This window comes from Mirounga angustirostris, unplaced genomic scaffold (assembly GCF_029215605.1).
Source record: "Mirounga angustirostris isolate CCGP_5_RB_7025 unplaced genomic scaffold, mMirAng1.0.hap1 SCAF_9, whole genome shotgun sequence".
Classification (NCBI taxonomy): domain Eukaryota; kingdom Metazoa; phylum Chordata; class Mammalia; order Carnivora; family Phocidae; genus Mirounga; species Mirounga angustirostris.
In genome coordinates, this window is record NW_026991717.1 from 67,030,783 (window position 1) to 67,056,239 (window position 25,457).

Below are 25,457 nucleotides of genomic sequence, written 5' to 3' on the forward strand. Positions count from 1 at the left end.
AATTTTCCAATTTAATAGACTTAAGTTTTACCTAACAAACTCAGGTCTTTAAATCATTCAATCTGTCAGAAATTCCATTTCATCAAATCTAATCACAGTCACTATAGAGTCTCTCAAGTCCAGGATGACACCAATGTTCTGGAATTTTATGTAAAACAGACATTTATAGGGGCTTCTCTGGTCTCTGATCACCTCTGACATGGTCTTTGTCCAAGCCCATGTGGTTCCTGAGGGGCAGGCATGAGCTTACTCTTCTTGGGCAGGATAGCTTTGTGGAGCCTGGGAACCTCAGTACCTATGGTCCAGCCTTCTTAGGTGGATCCTGTAGTCATTTCCTCCTGATGTCCTGCTTCCATTCCAAGGCTCCGTGAAGAAGTGGAAGCACTAATTTCGAAGTACCCCAAACCTCTGCTGCTTCTCTCAAGAGCTCCCCCTCTCTTTCATACTCACTGCAGCAACCATTACCCTACTCGCCTCCAGGGCTCTCACTTCTCTCTATTTCCCTGGTGTAACCCCCTCAAAGAGTTTAGGTTAGAAAACAAAGCAGAAAAGGTACTAGTCCTTGGGGTCCTTTGAGTTTTGACTCCATCACAAAGGCCTAGAGAACAATAAGGCCAGGTTAGCATCTCAAAACAGGGTTGGAAAAATGAGAAAAAAAAACACAAATTAAAATCTTAGTAAATTATCCTGTTATGCCTGCAGCTAGCCAGGTGGCCTTGGAAAAGTCCCACCATAATCCCAGATCTAAAAAAAGTAGAAAGGTAATACTTGAGAGCATCAGAGGAGGGCAGGCATATGAAAAGGTTTTGTTGAGGCTAAAATATTAGCCGTAGCAGTTATTTTTATTGTTTCATGCTCCTTGCAAAGCAGGAAGCAATTTGCAGCTGAGAGGTGGAAGAGAAAGAAGAGAGTTCAGTCTTCGATAGACTTGATTTCTTAGGTGGCTTGGATCTGGTCTGAACAGATGGCCCTATTGGGCTCCATGCTAACTGATAGCCCTGGGGACTTTGCAAAGGCCTCATGCTCAGCACTCCTCTAGTGAACTAAGAAATGCCAGTTGCTCCATTAGGCAAACTCCCAGAGGAGCAGCTCCCTTCCCAGGGGGGTCCCTGACATCAGCTCAGCCTTAAATATTATGAGCTCTAGGGAAATAGGTGGGAGGAAATGTCAGTGCCTATATTTGGTTCGAATCTGTGTGTGCAGCATTACAGACCTGAGTATCCCTGGAGGGTATTTAAATAAATGCCAATGTGCAGGGCCGGACTTATGTATAAGTGGATCAAGTCTCTGCCTATTTGGTTTAAACACACCAAAGCATCCCTGGCTGAATGTGAAACTCCTAGCAGGTGCTTCTCTAGCCCTGGAAGTACTTCCTTAAGGAAATGCTTCATTTAACTTGGATCAGATATTGCTAATACCTAATGGATGGATAGATAGATGGATAGATGATAGATGGGTAGATGATAGGTAGATAGATAGATAGATAGATAGATAGATAGATAGATAGATAGATAGATGATTGATAGATGATAGATAGATAGATGATAGATAGATAGATGATTGATAGATGATAGATGATAGATAGATGATAGATTATAGATAGATGATAGATAGATGATTGATAGATGATAGATGATAGATAGATGATAGATTATAGATAGATGATAGATAGATAGATAGATAGATAGATAGATAGATAGATAGATAGATAGATAGATAACAGCAAAAGTTCGTTTATCTGACCATCACACAGCAGGATTTTGTGTCTTGAGGATTCAGGACAGAGGAAGAGTACATTATTATGTAAAAAGAAGGAAAGTCAAAGCACAGATGGGAAGGGTGTGGTGAGTGCTGAGTGGAGCAGGTATAAGACCAAAGCATCTAGGAGACAAGTAGTGGTCCCAGGTACCAGGTCTGAGAGCAATAAAAGGAGAGAAAGTGCCAACTAGGGGCAGAAAGGGAGAAGTACAAAAGATCTGCCTCTGCCACAAATGCTTGCCAGGGTTTCCCCCCCCCATTTTCATTCAATTCAACAGAAATTAATTATGAGCATCATAGTCATATATATTCTACTCATAAAAATGTGAAAACCTGGCCTGAAAGGGAGATTCAAACACCAGGAACCACATACCTGGTCTGTAGTTCAAATCCACTGTTTATTAATCACGTGTTCATATCCTTTACATTTTCTGAGTCTCAGTTTCTTCTTTTGGAAATTGATGATAATACTGTCTGTTGGGTTAGACAGAGCAGATCTAAGTACATACCGAAGGGATCCCACCATTTCTTCCACTGATAACATGCAGGAAAAGGAATAACAGACCCCTCCCCCCTTCCACTATTCTTCTGGCAGTAAGATATAAGAAAATGGGTTAACAAAGGATGGCACCCATGACAAACCCAACCCAGGCTCACTGCTGGGTCTGTCTCCTGCTTAGACTCCAAAGTGGAAATCCTATGTTAGAGACTCCAGTTGCCTGTCTTACATGGTTCCATGGTCTTCACATGAGTTTTCCACAAATCCATTGGTGAGCAGCTGTGATGAAAGCCCCAAGGAAGGTTCAACCCCATGCAGGGACCGACATTTGTAAATGGTCCTTACTTTCCACCCTTTCTGCTCTTTGAGGTTCTACCCCTGAGGGTGAGACTAAGGATTGAAATTAGGATTGTTCAGTGAATCACTCTGAACTTTGCTTGACCTACTATAGAGTAGTTCTTAAACTATAATGTTCATAAGAATCACCTGGAGAAAACAGTTTTTAAATGCAGAGGATTCCTGAGGCCTTTCAACCTGCAAGATTTTATTTTCTTGTATGAACTTTCCAGAAAATGCCCTAGGATTAAGAACTATTGCTTCTTCATCTTTTCTCACTGCAATTTAATATCATCATTTTCTGCTCCATATGCCAAATGTCTTGACCGGATAGATAAAATTTGGTGTTATTTTTCTGAGGGTAAATGGCAAAATAGCATTGTAGAGAATTTTTCAGAGTTATCCTAGCCTTAAAATTACTTTGGAACCTCAGCTTTACTAGACAGTATAAACATTATAATAAAATACAGATTTATATATTATATATTTAATTTTATGCTCAAATAAAATTATTAGCATGTTTATTTATATGCATTTTTATATTTCCTCAAATAACAAAAAGGAATTGGATTTTGTTAGCTGCCTTGCTTAAGTCAGCATATAACTCCTTGCCCAATTTTCTGCATCTGCTATAGTCAGCCTCACTGAATATTGTTATAACTAGAGAAGAACTAAAGTGAAGGAACAGAGAGTAGGGTAGTGTATTTATTTCTTAGCTTGCGATCCTATGTAATTCGATGCACACACCCCCCCCCCCCCCCCGCCATCGAGTCATTTCCCCAGCTCTCCCTGAGTCTGAGAGGGAACTTCGGCAGTTTGAAGATCCCATATTGGCCACACCTTCCTCATTCTCCCCATAACAGTGTGAGCTGCCAACCTTAATAAGAAGAGAATATGGAATTTCTCATAAGTCATAGCTCTGTGCTTCATTTTAGGGAGAGGCAGGATAGCAGAAGTGTTAAGAGCATGGCTCTGGAGACAAGCCATCACTCTGCCATTTATTAACTACAAGACCTCTCTTTATCTCAAATTCCTCCTTTGTAAAATAAGGATGATACTAGTACATGTCCCTCATGAATTCTGTCGGATTAAGTGAATTAATACATGGAAAGCATTCAGAACAGTGTCTGGGACATGGAGAGCAACAATTAATGTTAGTTATTTTATGAGAAAATATAGGTGCTGTGTAAGAAATTAAATACTTTATATATGGGGAAATCCTCATTATGGATATTAACTGTTATTATTTATTAAAATGTTAAATTAGGTTTTAAAATTAAAACCACTAACAAATTACATTTAAATAATTTAGACCCTAATAATATGAGAAAAGATTTCTAGGAGGAGGAGTATGTTCAAAACTTTTTTTTTTTAATTCTACAGAGAGAATATGGAGTTATTTTGGTTAATTGAGACAAAATAAAAATAACGGGGAGGAAGGCAAAGCAGATCCAGAACCACAGACTGAAAGGAATTCCAGACTATGAGATAAAACACATCAATTAAAGGGGAAGTCCATAAATGGGCATTAGGACAAACACTAAGGGATCTAATATCATCTAATATGGAATGTAGGATGGTGATTCAAGACCCATAATCAGCAAGATAAGAAAATCTAGATAATGGTAATTTATTCATAATCTAGCTAGATAGGTCTTGGGAGAGATCTGTGAGCAGGTATGGGGAACATGTGATCTATGAGTGGATAGAAAGCAGGGTCCCAGCTTAGAGGTGGGATAAATGATCAAACTCTTCCCATTGGAGGGGAATCTGTCAAGAATGAAGGATTCAACTCTTCTTATGATGCCAAGGCAGGAACTCCAGGGAAGAATGAAGATTGATTTATAAGAACTGGAGCATGAGGTGGTAGCTACTTCCTACACCAGTGGTAGATGTGTAACTGGATCTTCAAGGGAAAGACCTGAGACTTAAAGTTTACCAATTTCCATAGTATAAATACTCCTGATAAGCTGATTTCAAGCTACTTTTGTGACATTCACTAGACTGCAAAATTCCTAAAACATTAACAAGTGTCAGTTCCAGCATACAACGGAAGCCTGGTTCTCATTGAGGGAAAAGATGAAAGACTGATAAAGAGTCAAAATATCAATGCTGAGGGGCACCTGGGTGGCTCAGTCGTTAAGCGTCTGCCTTCGGCTCAGGTCATGATCCCAGAGTCCTGGGATCGAGCCCCGCGTCAGGCTCCTTGCTCCCCTTCTCCCTCTCCCACTCCCCCTGCTTGTGTTCCCTCTCTCGCTGTGTCTCTCTCTGTCAAATAAATAAATAAAATCTTTAAAAAAAATATATCGATGCTGAATCCTGAAATGATAAGCTTGACCATCTTCATTCCTCTTGCCAAAGGTCAGGTTTGATCCTGAGATACTAGGCAAGGTTGAGTTTTCAAGTAGGGCAATCAGGTAGCCCCAGTGAAAAGAAAAGTGAGCAAGCTTGACACAAGCTGGGCTGACTATACTACAGCCACCCTCCCCCAGGACTATTTTTTCTGCTTGGCATGGACCAGGAAAAAGTGAAACTATGCAATCCTGAGCTACCAACACAGGCTGACCAGCCAGTTCAGGCTCAACACAGAACTCTGGACCAGCAACAGAGACTCACCAATTAAGTAAGCATTTCCATGACAGAGACTGTGAATTGGTAAATGCTCTTTCAGTAAAAGACACATTATCTCAATCCCCCCCCCTAAATTATTCTGCTTTCTTCCAGAGTAAATTCTAAAAATAATTGGTGACAATAACAACATTAATAGTTAGCATTACTTGAGTAACTTCTCCATGGCTGGTATTGTTCAAGGCACTTTAGTCTGTGGTTTCCATTAACCCATATCAAAATGGGATTCAAACATTAGTCCCTGAAGCTCAGGGCCCCTTGGAGACGCCCGAGGGGCCATGTGAAGAGGGAAGACAAAGCCCAGGGCCTGGGGCTTTGCATTCTTATTTCTACTTCAGCAGAATAGCTCCACTTACATCTATGTATGTACTGAAGTTTCATGTAAGATTCTTTTTCAAATAGAGACTCTTGATAAAACAATTTTTTTTTTTTGGAAAGCAACATAACCTTAAAAAAAGTCTTACAAGATTGTTATATTTTTTCTTGTTATGAAAAAGTTAAAAATCTAAGATGAAAAACAAAATCACTTCTCTAAGGTAAATACTATTAACCTTTTGTTGTATACCCTTCCAGGCTTTTTTTTAAAAATGCATATTAAAGTAGGTTTTATTTTCTACATTTAACAGTGGAGGAAATTTATACTTGCCCGGAATAACACAAATGTGCAGGGATCCTAACTCAGGTCTGTCTCCCATATTTGTATTAGGAAAAATAGGCAGTTACCTCTTATTCCCCACATACAAAGACCATATAAACTGGTCTCTTTGTCTTTCTATGAAATCCAGTGGTACGGCTAATGACAGCACTCACATCTGCCTAGTCTATAGCTTATATCTGAGTCAATTGTCCCCCAGAGGAGGAAGCCCTACACTGAATTCCATAACATATAATACATACGCACGGAAAGGGAGTAGACCAGATAGATGGTTTACATCCTGGCCCCATGGGTTCATACAGTTCTTAAATGTTATCTCTTCCTTAGGCCAGGCTTTTATCATTAAGCATTAATACCATCTAAAAGAGATAAAGACTGTTATAAACTTTGAAAGGTTTCAAGAGCAAATAAATGCTAGCTTATCAGTTTCAGAGCCAAAGAATATTAAAATTAGATTAAAAATATACAATTAACCTAATACATTTTGAATTTGGACTAATTGTTTGAAATTCAAAAGGACCCCAGGATATTTTTCACTTGAAACACAGAAATAAAAAATTCATACTAAACAGGCAGTTTGCCCTCAAGGTTGAAAACATTAATCATCATGCATCTAACTGTTAACTGTAAAAAATCATTTTTATTCTGATTTAAAGGGAATTATTTAGTGAGTGTTTTTAACTTCTCTGCTTCCTCAAGCAGAGGTGGTAACACAGGGTCGGTTTCTGGGCTCCTCTGCCCCTGCATGTCTCCCCTTCTCTACAAGGAGCTGCCTTTGATTTACAAGGGAGCTCCTGGCCCAAAGAATACACAAAGCCCAGGAAGAAATGAGAGCCTGCTAGAAATGACATTGAGATTTAAGTACTAAATTCAGGAAACGATTGAACAGTCTTTCTAAGAAGGTATACATTAACCCCAAGTAAACAGGAACTTGAAGTGACAGGTGAATCAGTAGAGATGAGTCTTCACAGAACTTTTCAAATTTTCTGAGAATCTGTCCACAGAATTGGAAAGATCATCAAGCTAAAAGTAACCACTTTACAGAAAAAGTTGACTTTCCATAGGATGGGCAGGAATATTTAAAATCAGGAATGAAATAGAACCAATTAAATATACTTTATAGCCTTTTCGTGTAGCTTTCTCACTGTGCCAAACCATTCCGACTACCTGACTGGCCTGTAATTGTGCTTGGACTCTTTAGTATTGAAATTTCCTGAAGTGTGATCCAAGACAGCTTTACTGACACAAAACTATTTTCCACAAGTAATGTTGGAATAAGACTCAAAAGGATTCATCATCTCTGACTGCGGGGTTGATACTTGGTTCACCAGAGATAAGAGAATTTCAGATTCTTTTTTAAATCTGGTTCTGGACAACATCCTTGTGCTATAGTGCTGTGGGTGATATCCTTCCCCTTTATAAGTTTTGGACAAATATCCATTGTTAATTAGAATTTTGTCTTTTAAACTACAATATAAAAAATTTACTAAAAGTGTTTTACTATATGTCAAAGCTAATTTTCAAGATGAGTCTATTTTATTTCTCTACCTAAATATTTGGAGCCATGGAGTTTGCTGTAAAATATGAGGATTTTAGACAATAAATGTTTAAAGTCACTGTCATTGATCCCACTTCATTCTTCTATAGTGACTACAGAATGGAACCATAGGAGAATAATGTAGGAAATTTTTACATATAATTATTATAAGGGATACATCTCACACTAGTTATGAGGACTTTATAAGATTTTAGCCAAATCTCTGGACAGATGCTATCTTCTGGAATTAATCATCATCATATTTTTGACTAGTGAAATAGGCCATTATTATACCCTTAATACTATGCTAGATGATCAGAGATTATAGCAACATGTCCATTTTCTAGGTTAGGTAATCCTGACTAAATTTCCTCTTGAGGAAGTCCAGAAAGCTGAAAAAAAAAAAAACAAGAAAAAAAAAGTACGTTTAAGGAGAGCTAATAAAATAGCAAAGTAGCAAAAAATTAACAGGCCTGGATCTGGGGAAAAACAGAGACCCAGGGAAATGAGTGCATTTGAGGGTGGATTTTCCTCTGAAGGCATATGTTAATTTGAGAAGGGGACTCCTCATAAGCATAGGGGACCACTATGCTCTCTAAGCATGGGAGTCCAGAGGCCTCTAAGAAGAAGGGCTGTATGAGCTCCCTGGCTTTGGGTTAGGATCTGGAAGTTCTGTATTCTAAGAGCAAGGGTAAACGAGAATTAGATAAGGCCTTAGAAAGACTGCAGGCCAGCATTAAAGAACCTCAATGCCAGACACTGCCTTAACTTTCCTGAATGCAAATTCCTCCAGAGTGTTTTCCACGCATCTGGAAAAAGCAAATAAAAGCTTATCTAGGAGACATCATCCTAGTCTTCATATTATTTCTGTAAACAATTTTTCACATATAATATCCAGTGTACCAAAAATTTAAAAAAAAAAAAAGACTAACCAGGGACATGCAGAGACAATAAATAGCAATTTAAAAAGTAATAAAAACACAAAATAGAAACAGATTCACAAAGGCTCAGTATTGATCCCGCAGATCTCTTTAGCTATAGATGGCACAGTTAAAAGACCTAAAGCTTAGAATATATAGTTGAAAGTCTAAAAAACTTACACAACAAGAACTTAAAAAGTCTAAAAAACTTTCAAAATTTAAAATATATTGTTGAAAGTCTAAAAAGAAAAAAGAGAGCGAAGCAGGAGCAACATTTAGAGGTATGATGCTTGAGAATACTCTAAAAGTGATGAAAGATATCAAGTCATAGATTTAAGAAGCCTCTGTGAACCACACACAAAGCAAATACAAAGAAAATCACCCCAAGAGATAATAGCAAAACCACTGAAAAGATGCAGATTATAGTCAATTTCTCATCAGAAGACATGGAAGCCAAAATATAATGCAACAATATCTTTAAGGTATAGGGGAAAAAAGTTACTGTCAATCTAGATCTAAGTATTCTAGAATTATTTTTTTTAGAATAAAAATTATTCTCCTAGAATAAGAGCTAAATACAGTTCAGACAAACTAAGAAAATTTGTGACCAGCAGACCTATAATAAAGAATTATTATAGGATTTTCTTCAGATGAAAGAAAATAATCTCAGAAGACTGGAAACTAAGGAAAGCTTGAAAATCAACAAAATATGAATATTAGAGTAAATATTAATAAATATTAACTGCATAAAAATAATTTTGTTGACATATATACATACACACTAAAAAAGAGAGAATAAATGAAACTAAATTATTCAGAAAGGTAAAGGCACCAATAAATAGTAGACATTTATAAGTAAAGGATGCATGCTGTAATCTCTAGTATAATCATTAAAAAGGCAGTATAATCATTAAAAAAGCATAACTTCTGTAGTAACAGAATTGAAGTAAAATTATAAAAAATAATCACTCCAAAAGAAAACAGCAAGGAGAGAAAAGAAACATGGAGGTAACGGCACAAATAGAAATCATTTGAAAACATAATAGATTTAAGTCAAATATATCAATAAATGATATTAAATTTAAAGATACTAAATGCTCAAGACAAAGTCTTCAGATGATTACAAATAATGAAACCCAAGTAAATACCCTTTTAAAAGTATATTTCTAGAATCTTAGGATGCAGACTGTTAAAAATAAAAGAAGAAATGAAAGCTAGGGTAGCCATATTAAGATTACACAAAGTAGATTTTAAAGCAAAAAGTAGTACTAGATGTAAAGAGGGATACTATAATGATAAGTATAATTTATTGGAAAGATTAACGATTCTAAATGAATATGCACCTAACATAACCTCAGATACATAAAGTAAAAATTGACAGAACCAAGGAAATAGACAAATAAATAATGATAATAAAAGATTTTCTCAGTAATTGATAAAACACACAGACAAAAATAAGAAATTATATGGAAATATTTAACAGTAGGACCATAAAGAAACATAATTGAAATATATAAAAAATTGTGACCACCATTTCAGAATACACACATTCTTATCAAGCATATATAAAATTTCCCAAAAACTGACCATATTTTGGGCCATAAAGCAATTTCAACAAATTCCAAAAGAATGAAATCATACAGAATATGTGCTCAGATTTCAGTGCAAATAAACTAGAAATCAGTAAAAATAAGTAATAAACTAGAAAATCCCCACATGATTGAAAATTCAGCAATATACTTCTAAATAACTCATGGATCAAAGTAAAATGAAAAGAGACATTAGAAAATATTTTTAACCAATTGATAATGAGATTATGACCTTTCAAAACATATGAGGATGCTACTAAAGCTATTTGTAAATGGAATTTATAGCTTTAAATGCATATATTAGAAAAAAAGAGAAACTAAAACTCAATGAAGTAAACATCTATCTTTTAAAATTGGGGGGGGGGGGATAGAAATTTAACCTAAAGAGAATAGATGGAAGTACATAAAGAAAAAAAGGAGAAATTGTAAATGAAGCAAACATATAATAGAAAACATCCATAAAATTAAATTTGTTTTTTAAAGACTAATTGATAAACCCTGATAAAACTAATACAATTTTTAAAATGGTAGGCATAAATAACCAGTGTCAATATTAGTGACATCTCTACAGATGCTACAGATATTAACAATATTATGTCAATAACTTTGAAAATTTAAGTTAAAGGATATCTAGAAAAATTAACTTAAAACTGACCAAAAAATTAAAATTTTTTTAGTACATCATTGGTTTTTGATATAATGTTCAATGGTTCATTAGTTCAGTATAACACCCAGTGCTCATCACATCATGTGCCCTCCTTAATGCCCATCACCCAGTTATCCTATCCCCCCAACCACCTCCCTTTTTGCAACCCTCAGTTTGTTTCCCGGAGTCAAGAGTTTTATATGGTTTGTCTCCCTCTCTGATTTCTTCCCATTCAGTCCCCCTCCCCCAATTAGTGCAAAAAAATTAAATTTGAATAGATTTCCTGTTATTCACAATACATTAATTAGAGGATAAAAAAATCACACTATGGAGTATCTGGAACACATAACTAACAAAAGGCTCCTTTATGTAACATTAAAAAAAAAAAAAAACCTCTCACAAATCAACAAAGAAAAGATAGTCACTCACAAAAGAGAAACCAGTAAATATATGAAAGGATGTTCAATTCCATTAGAAATAAGGGAAAAAGAAAACACAATAAGATACCACAAGAATGACTGTTCCTTTAAAAGAATAAAAGTAACTAATGATGGTAAGGAAATAGGGAAATGAAGACTACTACTAACAGAACTATAAATTGGTACGACCACTTTGTTTTTGTTTTCAAATTTTTATTTAAATTCTAGTTAGTTAACATATCATGTAATATTGGCTTCAGGAGTAGAATTTATTAATTCATCACTTACATACAACACAAAGTGCTCATCGCAAGTGCCCTCCTTAATAACTATCACCCATCTAGCCCATGCCCCTCCTACCTCCCTCCATCAACCCTCAGTTTGTTCTCTATCTTTAAGAGTCTCTAATGGTTTGCCTCCCCCTCTCCTTCTTTTTTCCCCTTCCCACACATTCATCTGTTTTGTTTCCTAAATTCCACGTATGAGTGGAATCATATGGTATTTGTCTTTCTCTGACTACTTATTTCACTTAGCATGATACAGTCTTGCTCAATCCACATTGCTGCAAATGTCAAGATTTCATTCTTTTTGATGGCCAAGTAATATTCTGTTATACACACACACACACACACACATCTTTATCCACTCATCAGTCGATGGACGTTTGGGCACTTTCCATAGTTTGGCTATTGTTGATTATGCTGCTATAAACATCAGGTGCATGTACCCCCTTTGAATCTGTATTTTTGTATCCTTTGGGTAAATACCTAGTAGTCCATTTTTGGATCATAGCATAGTTCTATTTTCAACTTTTTGAGGAACCTCTATACTGTTTTCCAGAGTGGCTCCACCAATGGCTCCAGGGGGACCCACCTCTGCATCCTCACCAACATCTGTTATTTCCTGTGTTGTTAATTTTAGCCATTCTGACTGGTGTAAGGTAGTATCTGAGGTAGTATCTCATTGTGGTTTTGATTTGTATTTCCCTGATGATCAGTGATGTTGAGCATCTTTCATGGGTCTGTTAGACAGCTGGATGTCTTCTTTGGAAAAATGTCTATTCATGTCTTCTGCCCATTTCTTAACTGGATTATTTGGGTTTTGGGTGTTGAATTTGATAAGTTCTTTATAGATTTTGGTTACTAACCCTTTATCAGATATGTTATTTGCAAATATCTTCTCCCATTCCATAGGCTGCCGTTTAGTTATGTTGACTATTTCCTTTGCTGTGCAGAAGCTTTTTATCTTGATGAAGTCCCAATAGTTCATTTTTGCTTTTGTTTCCCTTGCCTCTGGCAATGTGTCTAATAAGAAGTTGTTTTGGAGGGGATCAAAGAGTCTGCTGCCTGTATTTTCCTCTAGGATTTTGATGGTTTCCTGTCTCACAGTTAGGTTGCTCATCCATTTTGAATTTATTTTTGTGTTTGGTGTAAGACTGTGGTCCAGTATCATTCTTCTGCATGTTGCTGTCCAGTTTTCCCAACACCAAAGACTGTCTTTTTCCCATTGGATATTCTTTTCTTAGTTGTAGGTCCATTTCTGTGTTTTCTGTTCTGTTCTATTGATCTGTATGTCTGTTTTTGTGGCCCTACCATACTGTCTTGATGACTACAGCTTTGTAATGTAGCTTGAAGTCCAGAATTGTGATGCCTCCACCTTTGCTTTTCTTTTCCAGGATTGCTTTGGCTATTCAGGGTCTTTTGCAGTTCCATACAAATTTTAGGATTATTTGTTCTAGCTCTGTGAAAAATGCTGGTGGGATTTTGATAGGGAATGCATTAAATATGTAGATTGCTTTGCATAGTAACATTTTAACAATGTTTGCTCTTCCAATCCATGAGCATGAAATGTTTTTCCATTTCTTTGTGTCCTCTTCTTTCAGCCACTTTGAAACACAGGTGGGCATTCTCTTCTGAAGTTGAGCATATATATCCCCTTTATCTCAGCAATTCTTCTCATAGATGCCCATGCACACCAGGGGACATGTGAAACATTGTTTATGGCAGCATTATTTGAAATAGTTCCAAACTGAAAACTAAAACTAAACTTTGACTTTAGGTGGTAAAATTAAGGAAAAGCATGAAAGTAAGGATGTTGGTTACTGTGGATGGGAGGGAGGGAGAAGACAGTGATTGGATTCTAAGATACTGCAATTGATACTTCTTCACCTATTCTGTGGCCACCTGGGGGTTTCCCTCATGGTAAATCATGGAACATGTTTGCTTCATGAATTTTTTTCTATATATATCTAATGTTTTAAATAATAGGCTTAAAATAAAATCATTATTTTAACAACTGAAAGAATAAAATTGTTAGTTTTTACTATTGGAAATGGTAATGGTATGTAGTCCTTGTTTTTGCTGTTGTCATTTGAATTGGCAGATCCCATTTCATAGATAATTTCAGAAGATTATAATATTGGGCAGCTCACAAACAACTGGTAATTGGCATTTCTGAATACAAGTCTTCAGAAAAGTCCAGTAAATGCAATTTCATTTAAGTTTGCCCTGTTTTCTGCTAGACATGGAGTAGGGTGTTTGGGTTAATCAAATATTCTGAATAGTAGAGCTACCCTATATCATACATTAATTACATATGTTAAGATGTTAGAATCCATTTTTTAAAAAAAACACTTTATACAAAAAAATACTAGGCATATTCAAATATCAGTAATTTAAAAAAGCAAAAATTTACCTTATTTGAGTCTCTTTTGGATAATCATAGTAAGTATCAATTGTTATTTTACTGTTGACGTACAGAAGGGTCAGGTAAACACAAGTCTTGGTTTGATAGAATCTGAGGTAAGAGCATCCCTAGTTAGTGTGTTGAAGTAAAACTGTAGTGTCTCCTTACCTGGAATACTGAAGTTTCATTTAGACAGTATTCAAAGCACATTTTGCATTGAGTCTCAGTGACGAAAGAATTGCCTTTCTTCTCTCTTCCCACTGACATTACAATAATCTGTCCCAAACTGATTTGTGAAACCTTTTTAGTGTATGGTGCCCATGTGCCATACACACATATAGAGAATGGTTTGGGGTTTACACAGATTTTTAGAGCCTATACCTGTTTTCTTTCTCTCCCAAAGACTTCTCAAGATTTCTGTTTAGAGGGCATAGGAGCTGTACACAGAAAGATAATGAATAGTGTAGTATATGCAATATATTATATAATAGATATTATGGTGTTATAAACTCAAAGATAGTGCTACTATGTGTCCAAGACATTACAGTTCTCACATTAAAGAGATAAAGGTAATATAAATTACTCTAGGGATGAAACTGCCCATTATCCCCTTTGGCTGCTAGTTTTATACCAACTCTGAAAGCTGCCTAAGATTTCTAATCTCTGTGCGTAAGTTGAAATGTTAAAGTCTTCTTATGTTTTCTTTCCACTTGGTTTCAAAATCAAGGGTCCTAGAAAATGAATACAGTTTAATCTTAATTTAGCCTAAAACTATCCCCTGTGCAACATTCCCATATAAACTTCCCAACACACACACACACACACACACACACATGCAAGCACATCCTGTCTTGGGGGAAAAAAAATCTATTTCCAACCTAACTTGCCACATTTTTATTATCATGGTTAAAGTATACCCAGGACTTTTAGTCAACTTGTAAAATTTCAATGACAGTCAAAAGTAAAATAGTTCAAAGGCAGGGTGAACTGACTCATAAAGAGCCCTGCCTCGGAGAACAATAGTAAATGGTGTCCTTCCAAGTTCAGAGACTAAGAAAAAGTTTGAGCTAAATCCAGATGATTTAAATTTTTCTCATGGAGAGAAAAGTGAATTTCCTCTACCTGTACTGTTCTATTCCTATAACTGAGTTTGACATGGTCCTAGTTTAAATACAATAGAAACAAAGAGAGGAAGTTATGCTTGGTATCCTTTACATTTATTTCTTCAAGGTTGTTTGGAAATCTTTTAGGCAGTTTCCCTTTCTCCAAATGTTCTCTTCCGCTGTTTCTTTAACTGGAAGAGGTTTTTTGTTTTTTGTTTTTTTCATTTTATATACTGTACATTTCCAAAGTATATATGGTCCTGGGCATGGTATTTGCTTTCCTTAGAGATATGAATCGCTTTTGTTCATTTACCTCCTTTGAAATTCATTTCTAGTAGCTGCAGAGCTCCTGCTCTGAGTGTTAATAGGCTTCTAACATAGCTGTCATTTCAAGGAATAGGTGCCAAGCTTTCAGCAGCTTATTAACACTTATAACAGCAACCCCTATACTAAACAAACAAATTACACAGAGGAGGACACAAGCAAAATTAGTGTGTATAAATATATATATTCATATGTATACATACAGACAGTATATACTTAGGGCTCATCAACGTGTTTGGTTCCATACATGATTAGCCCAGAATTGGCACTTTGTTTTTTATGAATATTCACAGGGAGAAAGAGTGGATCGGTTTTGTATTTGGTCCCAAATGTGAGACGAATACAAACTGGTATAATTACTGAAAGATTTCCATCCTCTCAGCCCAGCAATGCTCTCAAGCCCCCAAAATTGCAGACTTGTGGTATTTCACATCACGGAACTGTGCTAACGTGATCTTTCAGCGCCACTTCATGGGGGATACTGCAGAGGAAGAAAAAGTGGAAATAAGCAAAGAAATACACCAACTGGCAAAACTACTGAGAAAGAAAGAGATGCAAATATGAAAATGTGCTTCAGAGAGTCAAAATTTACATTTGGATATGAACACTGGACCAACTCTCAGAAAACACAAATATATTCTTCCAGATGCAGGGGCAGACATATGTACAGATAAATATGAGAATGTATATTCATGCATGCTTGATATAAATATGTATAAATACACACATACACACACACATATACACATATGTATGTATACAGAGATACACTGTCCTTTACAAGTGTTTGTGTATTTAATGGTTTCATAAAAATTCTTAGCAGCTTTCTTGAAGACATATTTCAATAAAGGCTCTAAATTTTACATTGTAGTAAAAGCTGACCTTTTTTTGAGTATGAAAAAAATCCCAAAGCCATTTATAATCACATTATAATATATTTGGAGGTTGTAAATATGTTAAATTCAACTTTTAAATCGGCTGGATAATTTTCTAAAATTTACTAAAATCTGTAGTATTACAGAGGATGGCTTGATGGCCTCTAGGTATCTTGCAAGATTTAATATGTGCTACTTTTATTGTCACTAATAATGACAGGTGGCATTATTAATTGTTCAGTAAGTATCAGTGCTGAGCTAGTAACTTTATAAATTGCACATATTACCCCCAAATGTTTCTAGTATCTCCAGACAACTTTCAAATCTGGGGAAGTGAGAGAAATTCAAAACACAAAAGCCAAATTTAGTGATAGAATTTAGGCTAATTAAATGATGATTGAATTTTCCAAAACAAACAAATTCCTCTCTAATACTATTTTTGCTGGACTAGCTATAACTTGACATCATAGTTGGAAGGAAAATTATTTTTAATCCTGTAATAAAAGATAAGATGTGACCTCAAGGAACTCTGTTACAGAAAATGTCCAGATCATATCGTTCAAACCTAGGAGCGACTATATGAACCTCTTAACACATACTTGTCATAAGTGGCACAATTCAAAGGAATGATTAATGACTTTCAGGAAAGAATATTCTCTTTTCAAGGTAGCTGTAACACGTCGGTAATGAAGTCCCAAAATTTCATGTCCATTCCGGGGTTCTCCCCCCCACATTCCTCACATTGGCTTTTATCTCACCCCTGTCCCTGTTTAGCAACAAGTTTATAATACCACCTTCAATGCACTCTTCTTGTATTTAGTACTTCAAGCTGTTTTTTATACCTATGGGGCCTTTGAAAACTAAAGAATTCCTTTCATTTGATGCTCTGGAAGCCCTTTAGTGAATTAAGCTCCTCACTACCTCCTTCACTTCTAGACATCTCAGATCACACTAGTATACACATAGGCTACTAAGAGCATTATACAATAAGCTATTTAAAGACCACATCCTCTAGATGCAAGGTCCTTGGGAGGAGTCTGTGCCTTATTTATCTTTATTTCCCTATGCCAAGTACAGTACCTTGTGCATGAGAGCTATTCCATAAATGATGAATTAATTTAAAAAATCAGTGAATAAAGACCAGGTCTACTCTACATGCACTAATCTGTCTTGACTCTTACTGCTTTAGTCAAATCCAATTTTATTTTCACATAAATACCTGCTTCTAGTTCTAATGATGATCTATTCCTTAAGCTAGAGCCAGAAAAAGAAGAGTGTCTGAAAGTCAGGACCTCATCTCTCTCTAAGAACTTCTCCTGTTTCTTTGCCCGAGTAAATTGATGCCTACAAAAAATAAATATGCAGTAGGGTCAGGACCAAGGGTCTTTTTTGTATGATTTTAGTAAAACCATATTTTTATAGAAAAGTATCTGCAATAGCCTCCCAAGAGTTTGGTCAAATCACCCCAGAATTTGGTTTCCAGTGACAGTTATATGATATATGTGTGAAAATAATGGGCAGTGGTTTCAGACTATGAATGTTATTTTGGTTGACATGCCCAGCAACTACCATGATTTTAAGATGGTAGAGCGAAAGTAAAAATAAATAAATAAATAAATAAATAAATAAATAAATAAATAAATAAATAAATAAATAAATAAGAGGAAAAGGAAGAAAACAGAAACAAAACAACAAAAAAAATTCTAGCTATATTTTTTATAGAAACTATTCAAGCCAGTTTGGAAAAGCTGAATGCCATATGACCCATAAAATATGAACTTACAGTTTTCAATCAAACTGAGGGAAAGTTGCTCTGCCTTTCCACTGGAGTATTTTTAATAATGTCCCCTATAAATATATACATGGTTAGACTCTACGATTATAACACAGTAATAAAGGTCTGTAGCAAAACCTGTTTTCCACCTCACCATTGTTTATGCTATTTTAATAAGTTGAACAAACTTGGGAGACTAAGAAAATGTCACTTTTCCAAGTCTGCTAGGAAGAAATCTGACAACCGCAACATAATCATTGAAATGCTGCAATTTGTTAAAATGCTCCTAATAATTTTTTTCTGACTTTTATTCAAAAGCTAAAGCATGACACACACACACACACACACACAGAATTAGGCTAATGATGATTAACACAATGCAGGAGGGAAGGTTACCACGATGTTTAATTTCAAAGTCAAAGCGCTAGGGAGTTGGCACCTTCACAGAATCTCCGATCATGGAAGGGAGCAGGAGTTTGAAAAGAGTGCGGAAAAACATAGGCTTTAAAATAATGAACAGCTTTCCCAATTTTGCCATACTGGTAAAACACCCATATACCATACATGTATACAATTCCCAGGGGTTATAAATTAATTGAGTGACAAACGATTATACCCTGAGTGATAAAGGTCCAGCACTACGATTATCTTTATGGATAATTGGGGCCATAAAATAGTTCTAAAGCACCTTTTATTTGTCATTTGTTGACAATTCAACTGACTCCCCTGTCTGCCATCCTCCATATTTAATGGGTCCCTATCGAAGTATGCAACACACGCGTTTGTATGGGAAGGATGTCTTCATATGGTTATGCCATTGCATATCCTTTACTTCCTTAGGTTGTTCATCAGTCTACCTCCTGCTCTTTTTTCCTCTGACACCTCTGAGATGGTACCCATAGCAACACCTCTGAGAAGAAGGTGAAAGTGAAGATGCTGAAGTCATCCCCAGCACCCAGTGCTGACAATGCCAGTCATTAATGCAGCAGCTTCTGCCTACTCAGATCTCCCTCGCTCCTCTCTGGTCTTGTTTGCCTCCAGTAGCAGCCACAGAGCTCACTCACAGAGATCCAGAGACTTGCTGTTAATGATTTGTCACTTGTTTAGAACACCTCAGGATGGCAGCTCTATATCATCTGCCCTCAAAGGCACTGCCAGGTTGAATTAGGAAACAATTACCCAGTTTATGACGAGTAAAGTAGGCGCCAGAATTTCCAATTAAACTCCCATGTTTCCAAAGAAGCCTGGGTGCCCCTATATTTGAGGAAAGGAAGAGGCACCACCATTAGGGGTAGTTCTATTCACTCCTGCTTAAGAATAAGCCATGTGAGAATCAGTGCCCTCTAGATTAATAAACTGAGAGCGACAGAATATAGAGAATGGTTTTATGTGAATTCATTTATTACATTCTCATCCTTTGTTAGGATCTGGGTGAAATGAAACAATGGACACAGTTGCCTAAATGCTTTTATAGTAGAGAACCAAAAAAACCCAAAAACAAAAACAAAAAACAAAAAGCCCTAACACGTAGCTTTATTACTTCAGTCACTGGGCTCCTTCTGTGTGTGTTTGTGAATGTCCGTGTGTGTTTGTGAATATCCTTGTGTGTGCAAGCACATGACCCAGAGAAAAAAGAAAACAATGATTATAGAATTCTTTCTTTCTTTTACATTTTGAATAGATAAATGCTAGAGTCTGTAGATTTTTGTCAAAATGAAAAGTATATTTTACTCTAAAAAGCATCCATTATTGAATGCTTAAAATCAAATATAAACTTGTGTAAATTGACTAATTTAAAGTGTAATTACACTGAACAGATCTTGACTTAAATATACCCTATGGTTTGAAATCATTATATTTATTGAAACAGAATAAGGGTTTTTTTTATTTCATAGCTAAGAAAGGTCAAATGTTATTGAACTTCAACTCCAAAAAGTTACAGTCTGGAGTTTCCACACAATGGGTCTCATAATATCATATAATAATAATAATAACTCAGAAACTTATTAAAAACTCCAGAAGAGTACACAGATACTTAATAAAGGCCTATGTATGCAAATATCACACACTCTTACATCCTTATTCTGTCCCCTCCCAAAAGAGGAAGAAAACTAACCATTTATCAGTAGCAGTGTGAAAGGAGAAGATTTATCATTTTAAATTTTTCATTGCAGATGGTTTTCATTTTAAAAGGCAGGGAAGCGATTTTTTTGAAATCATTTTTTTTCCCTAATGCAATTGAGCCAGACATTTCTCGTAAATCTTGTTGCTTTAGTAGACAATACTCAATTCTCTAAACTTTATATGCAATAGCCAAGCTTTTTTTTTTTTTTAAGATGCCCGTCTCCCAGGCATGAAAATGAAAGCCACCTGAAAGGTGGCATCATATCCAAAGTATGATATCCAAAGACCATTCCCCTTTTCCTTAGCTCATTAGCTTGCAGTTCATCAAAAATATTCATCTTTTTGCCCAAACAAGATTATGATTTTCAATGAGCTTTTAAAAGGTTTCTTTCTTCTTCTTCTTTTTTTCTTCTTCTTCTTCTTTTTTTTTTTTTTTTTTTTGGTAAATAGCAGGAAAATAAAGGAGTCCGCCAGTCAATATATCTTTTGAGTCAAGTAGCAAAATGCACCCAGTGATTCACTGAGTTCATTGAGTCAGGGAGCCAAGCACAAAGCAAGCCATGGGGAAAAAGCAGAGAGGAAATGTTGCTTTTGTAATTAAAAAAAAAAAAAAGAATCATTTAATATTGGATTTGAATTTCCTGCATGATGCTACCCCATTTATGGAAAAACAATTTAGCATTTGTGGTACAGCATTGGATACTTTCTTTTTATTTATTTATTCATTGAGAGAGAGAGAGTGCAAGGAGAAGCAGAGGGAGAGGGAGATAGAATCCAAAGCACCCTCGGCACTGAGCACAGAGCCCAACACCTGGCTCAATCCCACAACTGTGAGATCAAGATCAGAGCCAAAACTGAGTCATATGCTTAACCGACTCAGTCACCCAGGCGCCCCCAGCATTGGATATTTTCACTGAGCAAATGACACAGTGGGTACTGTGCTGATTAGATTCACTACTATTCATAAATACATTTGTTGTCAGTTTTTGAGGCCTGCAGCATGCCTAAAATCAAAATGCTCATTTAAATACCATCAGATGAAAAAAAATACCATCAATCATCTTTACATGAAAAGTTCAGTCATATACATATGACTATATGTATATAATATAGTATATTCTAATGGGAGATTCCTTCACCATGTGCCCAGACTAAAAAATGTTACTTTTTTAGATGCTGAGGTTGGGCCTCTTATGACCATTTATGTTCTCAGCTTTGAAGAAAACATGGCTTGAATAAAATACAATCACTGGTTAGTGTGTATTTTGTAAGCTCCAAGTGAGCAGATCCAAAGATGAAGTTCATCTAAGATTTTACTAAATCAATATTCCTATTTGCAAATGTGTCAAGTAGATGTAACCAAAAATCAATATTTACAGAAAATCTTCTTCTTAGAGTCAACAAAGATGGCACATGGTGGTCAAGCTCCCTGGACAGGGAGCGATAGGAGGAGCCCCGGAACCTTAGGCCCCTGATACCCATGTTACTACCTGTGGCTTCATCTAGAAATGAGTGAGTACTGAACATAGTAGAAATGTCGAAAATGATCTTTAATCAACAAGGACTTCTTAAAACAATTGTCTTTAAGTTTGTTCCAAAGAGCATCTGATTTGACATTTGTTTGCTCTAGCATAGAATACGCTTCTGCTGCAGCTCTTTCCCTTTTATACATATATGGTGTTCTATTATTAAACTATGAAAATTATTGGGGAAAAATAATTCCATTTTCCAAGGCCTCTTTCCCTACAGTTCAAAATTATAATATTTGGAAGAAGTTTTTCTTAAACATCTGGAAGATACGCCAAAGCAATGAGCTGAGACACAAAAATCCTTTGCTCCAAGAATACATTCTTAAATGTAATGCTGAAAAGTGTAAACAGGAAAATGAAAATCACCCATAATCCTATCACTAAGAGATGACACATCTTATGTGATATATATTTTTCTAAATCAGATCATATTTGACATAAAAACCCACCCTCTAGGGTTTGATAGAAATACAGTGTAGGTCACCTTATATTTCCCCTCCTTTAGGATATTACACAGAAACTAGGATTTACACAACCCAGCAAATTTTAGAAGAGGGACCTCTGTCCTTCAGTCATTTGTAGTTTCCACTGCAATGATCACAGTCAGCTCAAAGGTTTGTTCCTCTTGTCTCCTCTGCAATGTTACCCTGAGCCATGTGGATGCCCTGCTGTAGCTTAAGATCAGGCTAAATATTCCTTTCAAAGCATTATTTTTATATCTGTATAATGTTCCATCCTATCACTGTGCCATGATTTCTTCAACCATTCCTATATTGACATTTGAATTCTTTCAAGAATTTTTATTACTGATAACCCCACATAATACTACATTTATATGTAAATCTTTGAGCAAACCTCTATTTTATTTTACACATCCAATGCGGGGCTTGAACTCACAACCCTGAGATCAAGACCTGAGTTTAGATCAAGAGTCAGATGCTTAACTGACACATCTCTATTTTATAAGGATAGATTCTTAGCAGTGGCACACCTGTATTAAGGAGTACAGATGGTTTTAAGGTCTTTATTCAAACTTCAGAATTACTTTTCAGAAGTGATGTTAACGTGTTAATGATTTAATCCTTTCATAATATTTGTTGCAGATGCCTGGGTGGCTCAGTCAGTTAGGCGTCTGCCTTTGGTTCAGGTCATGATCCCAAGGTCCCAGGATCAAGTCCCACATCAGGCTCCTTGCTCAGCGGGGAGCCTGCTTCTCTCTCTGCATGCCACTCCCCATGTTTGTGCACTCTCCCTCTCTGACAAATAAATAAATCTTGCTAAAAAAAAAAGAAAAAATATTTGTTGCAAATTTCCTTGTCTACCTTTCAAATACAAGTTTTAAGTCTTCATGTAGTTAAATCTATGTGTATATTTTTCTTTGTATTGCTTTTCTTTGTTTTATGCTTAGGAATTCCGTATCCTAAGATCTAATAATATTCTGTTATATTTTAATTTATTAATTCAAACTAAAAATTTGCTACAGAGAAAGAACTTACAATTTTGTTTTTCAAAATAGCCAGTTTCTTTCTCCCAGTCATTTATAGTACTATTGTTAGCTGCATGTCAGGACTAGGATTTGGGTGAGAGGAGTAAAGGATTCACCTCAGGAAAAATTTAAGGGGGCATTAAGAAAACCTCAATAATCAAGATATATTGTGGGGGCACCTGGGTGGCTCAGTTGGTTAAGCGACTGACTTCGGCTCGGGTCATGATCCCAGGGTCCTGGGATTGAGCCCCGCATGGGGCTCCCTGCTCGGCAGAAAGCCTGCTTCTCCCTCTGCCTGCCTCTCTGCCTACTTGTGCTCTCTCTCTGTCAAATAAATAAATAAAATCTTTAAAAATATATATATTGTGATCAGTATTTTTAAAAATCAAAACTAGGGGTGCCTGGGTGGCTCAATTGGTTAAGGGGCTGCCTTCGGCTCGGGTCATGATCCCAGGGTCCTGGGATCGAGCTCCGCATCAGGCTCCCTGCTCTGCGGGAAGCCTGCTTCTCCCTCTCCCACTCCCCCTGCTTGTGTTCCCTCTCTCGCTGTCTCTCTCTGTCAAATACATAAAATCTTTTTAAAAATTTTTAAAAATTAAATAAAAACTAATGCAAAAATCCATAATGAGCAGTATATCAAAATTTTAAGTAAAGACAGAATCAAATACTATAGCTTTCTGAGAATATTCTTTATAAGAAAATCTAAATAAAGTAACATGATTACTAGCAGTCTCCCCCATATTTCCAGAGATTTGTGTAGAGCCTTATGCTGAGCGCTCACCTCTCACACCAAAATTCTTGCTCAATTGCCAAACACATCTAACCATCTCGTCACTGCTCCGCACAGCTTCATTCCTAGCATGGACCCGGTCCCTTCATCTTTATTTCCCAAGGCACTGCTAACACAAGGCTGTTATGCATAACAGATTTTTACTCAAAGTTTGGAGATAATTGGGGGAGAGTATAACAGAAAGGGAAATGCCCTAAGATTCACTATAAAACGTGATTGTGTCTAAAATTCCATTGTGGCACCCTCCAATCACTGTCACAATGATGTCTCCTTACATTGGCCAGATGCCAAGTTATTTTCTGCTTACTGAGTTCTCTCACCTGTCATGCGTGTTTCCTGAGCTCAGCAATTATCAGCCTTCCTTTCCCATATTTTTTTCAATTCAACTTATCACAGGAAAACTAAAAAGTCTTGTTTCTTTGCTACACAAAGTAAACGCCCAGGTACTGGCTTTTTTATCAGACACTGTTCATTATTTTTCTTCATCTACATCCCCTTGCCCTCAGCACTTGGGAGCTCTCTGGCCTGACTTCCAACTGCCAACAGCTGCAATGATTGCTTGAGGCATTATCTGGCCACCAAAGTTTGTTTGGTGTATTGGAGCAGCAGGTTGGAAGTGCCCAGAAGTTAATGCCGGCCCCTCTCCCAACCCAGTACCCCTTAAACAGTAACTGAAAGAATCTGTGTAAATACCCAAGTTCTCCCACCCTTCTCACCCTTGGTGAGTTGGAGTAGCTGAGTCTACATGCATGTTTTATACTGGCTCCCAGATTTCCCCAGCAAGATCAGGCTTCACTTGTCCACAGTTGTAAGGTGCTTGAGAACAAAAACCTTTTGGGCTGCCTTCCCATCCTGTTTTACTTCTCTACTCCCCTGCCAGTATTTCCTAGGATTACCTCCCAAATCAACTACTTGTACTCAAAAATTTATCTCAGACTCCACTGCCTAAGACAGCATTCATAGCCAAAAGGGCAGTCTAACCTGGCTCTATGAATTTCCCTTTGCAAAGAACAGGCATAACTTTGGAAGCAGAGTTTGTTTTTTTAATGGCTTAAAAGTTCATGGATTAAATCTCTTTATTGAATTAATTTCCCATCAACACCTCTTAAGCAGAAGGGGAGAAGATGTTGGACAGGATCTGAAAGAGATAACATTCATTCTCATGCTATTTAAAGCAAATTCCAGAGTATGAGCTCTTTTATCTTTCCATTTCACCAAAATTCTAGTACATATATACCAGGGTCTTTTTTCCCCTGATTTCCATTTTTTATTTTCATTGATCCATATGACAGTACCACATTTTTTTGACTATAGCTTTTCTCACATTTTTAAAAATTGTATATAATTTTACCTCTGATTTCTGCCTTCCCCTTTTATTTTCTTGTCTAGCCTCACTCTTTCATTGTTTCAAGTCAACTCAAAAATAAAAGTCAAATTTAAGAAGAAAAATCCTGCTAGGATCTGGAAAACAATTGAGTTAGAAATAGAATAGAAATTAGGAAGAACTTGGTCTTCGAAAAACTTTCCTTCTACTTTGGAACATGGTGTATCTTCCCATTAATTTTAGTCTTCTTTTATGTCTTTTGGTAAAACATGGGTTATTGTTTCAAATAATGAAGCACATCTTTCTTATTGCAGATATGAACTTCATTTGGCTGCAAATATGAAGCACATATTTCTTAAAGTGATATGAGACCTAGAGCTAAAAATAAGTAAAGGTTAAAAAAAGGCTGTTTTCTTTTTATAGAGGATTTAATCACAATATGATGCAATGAAATGA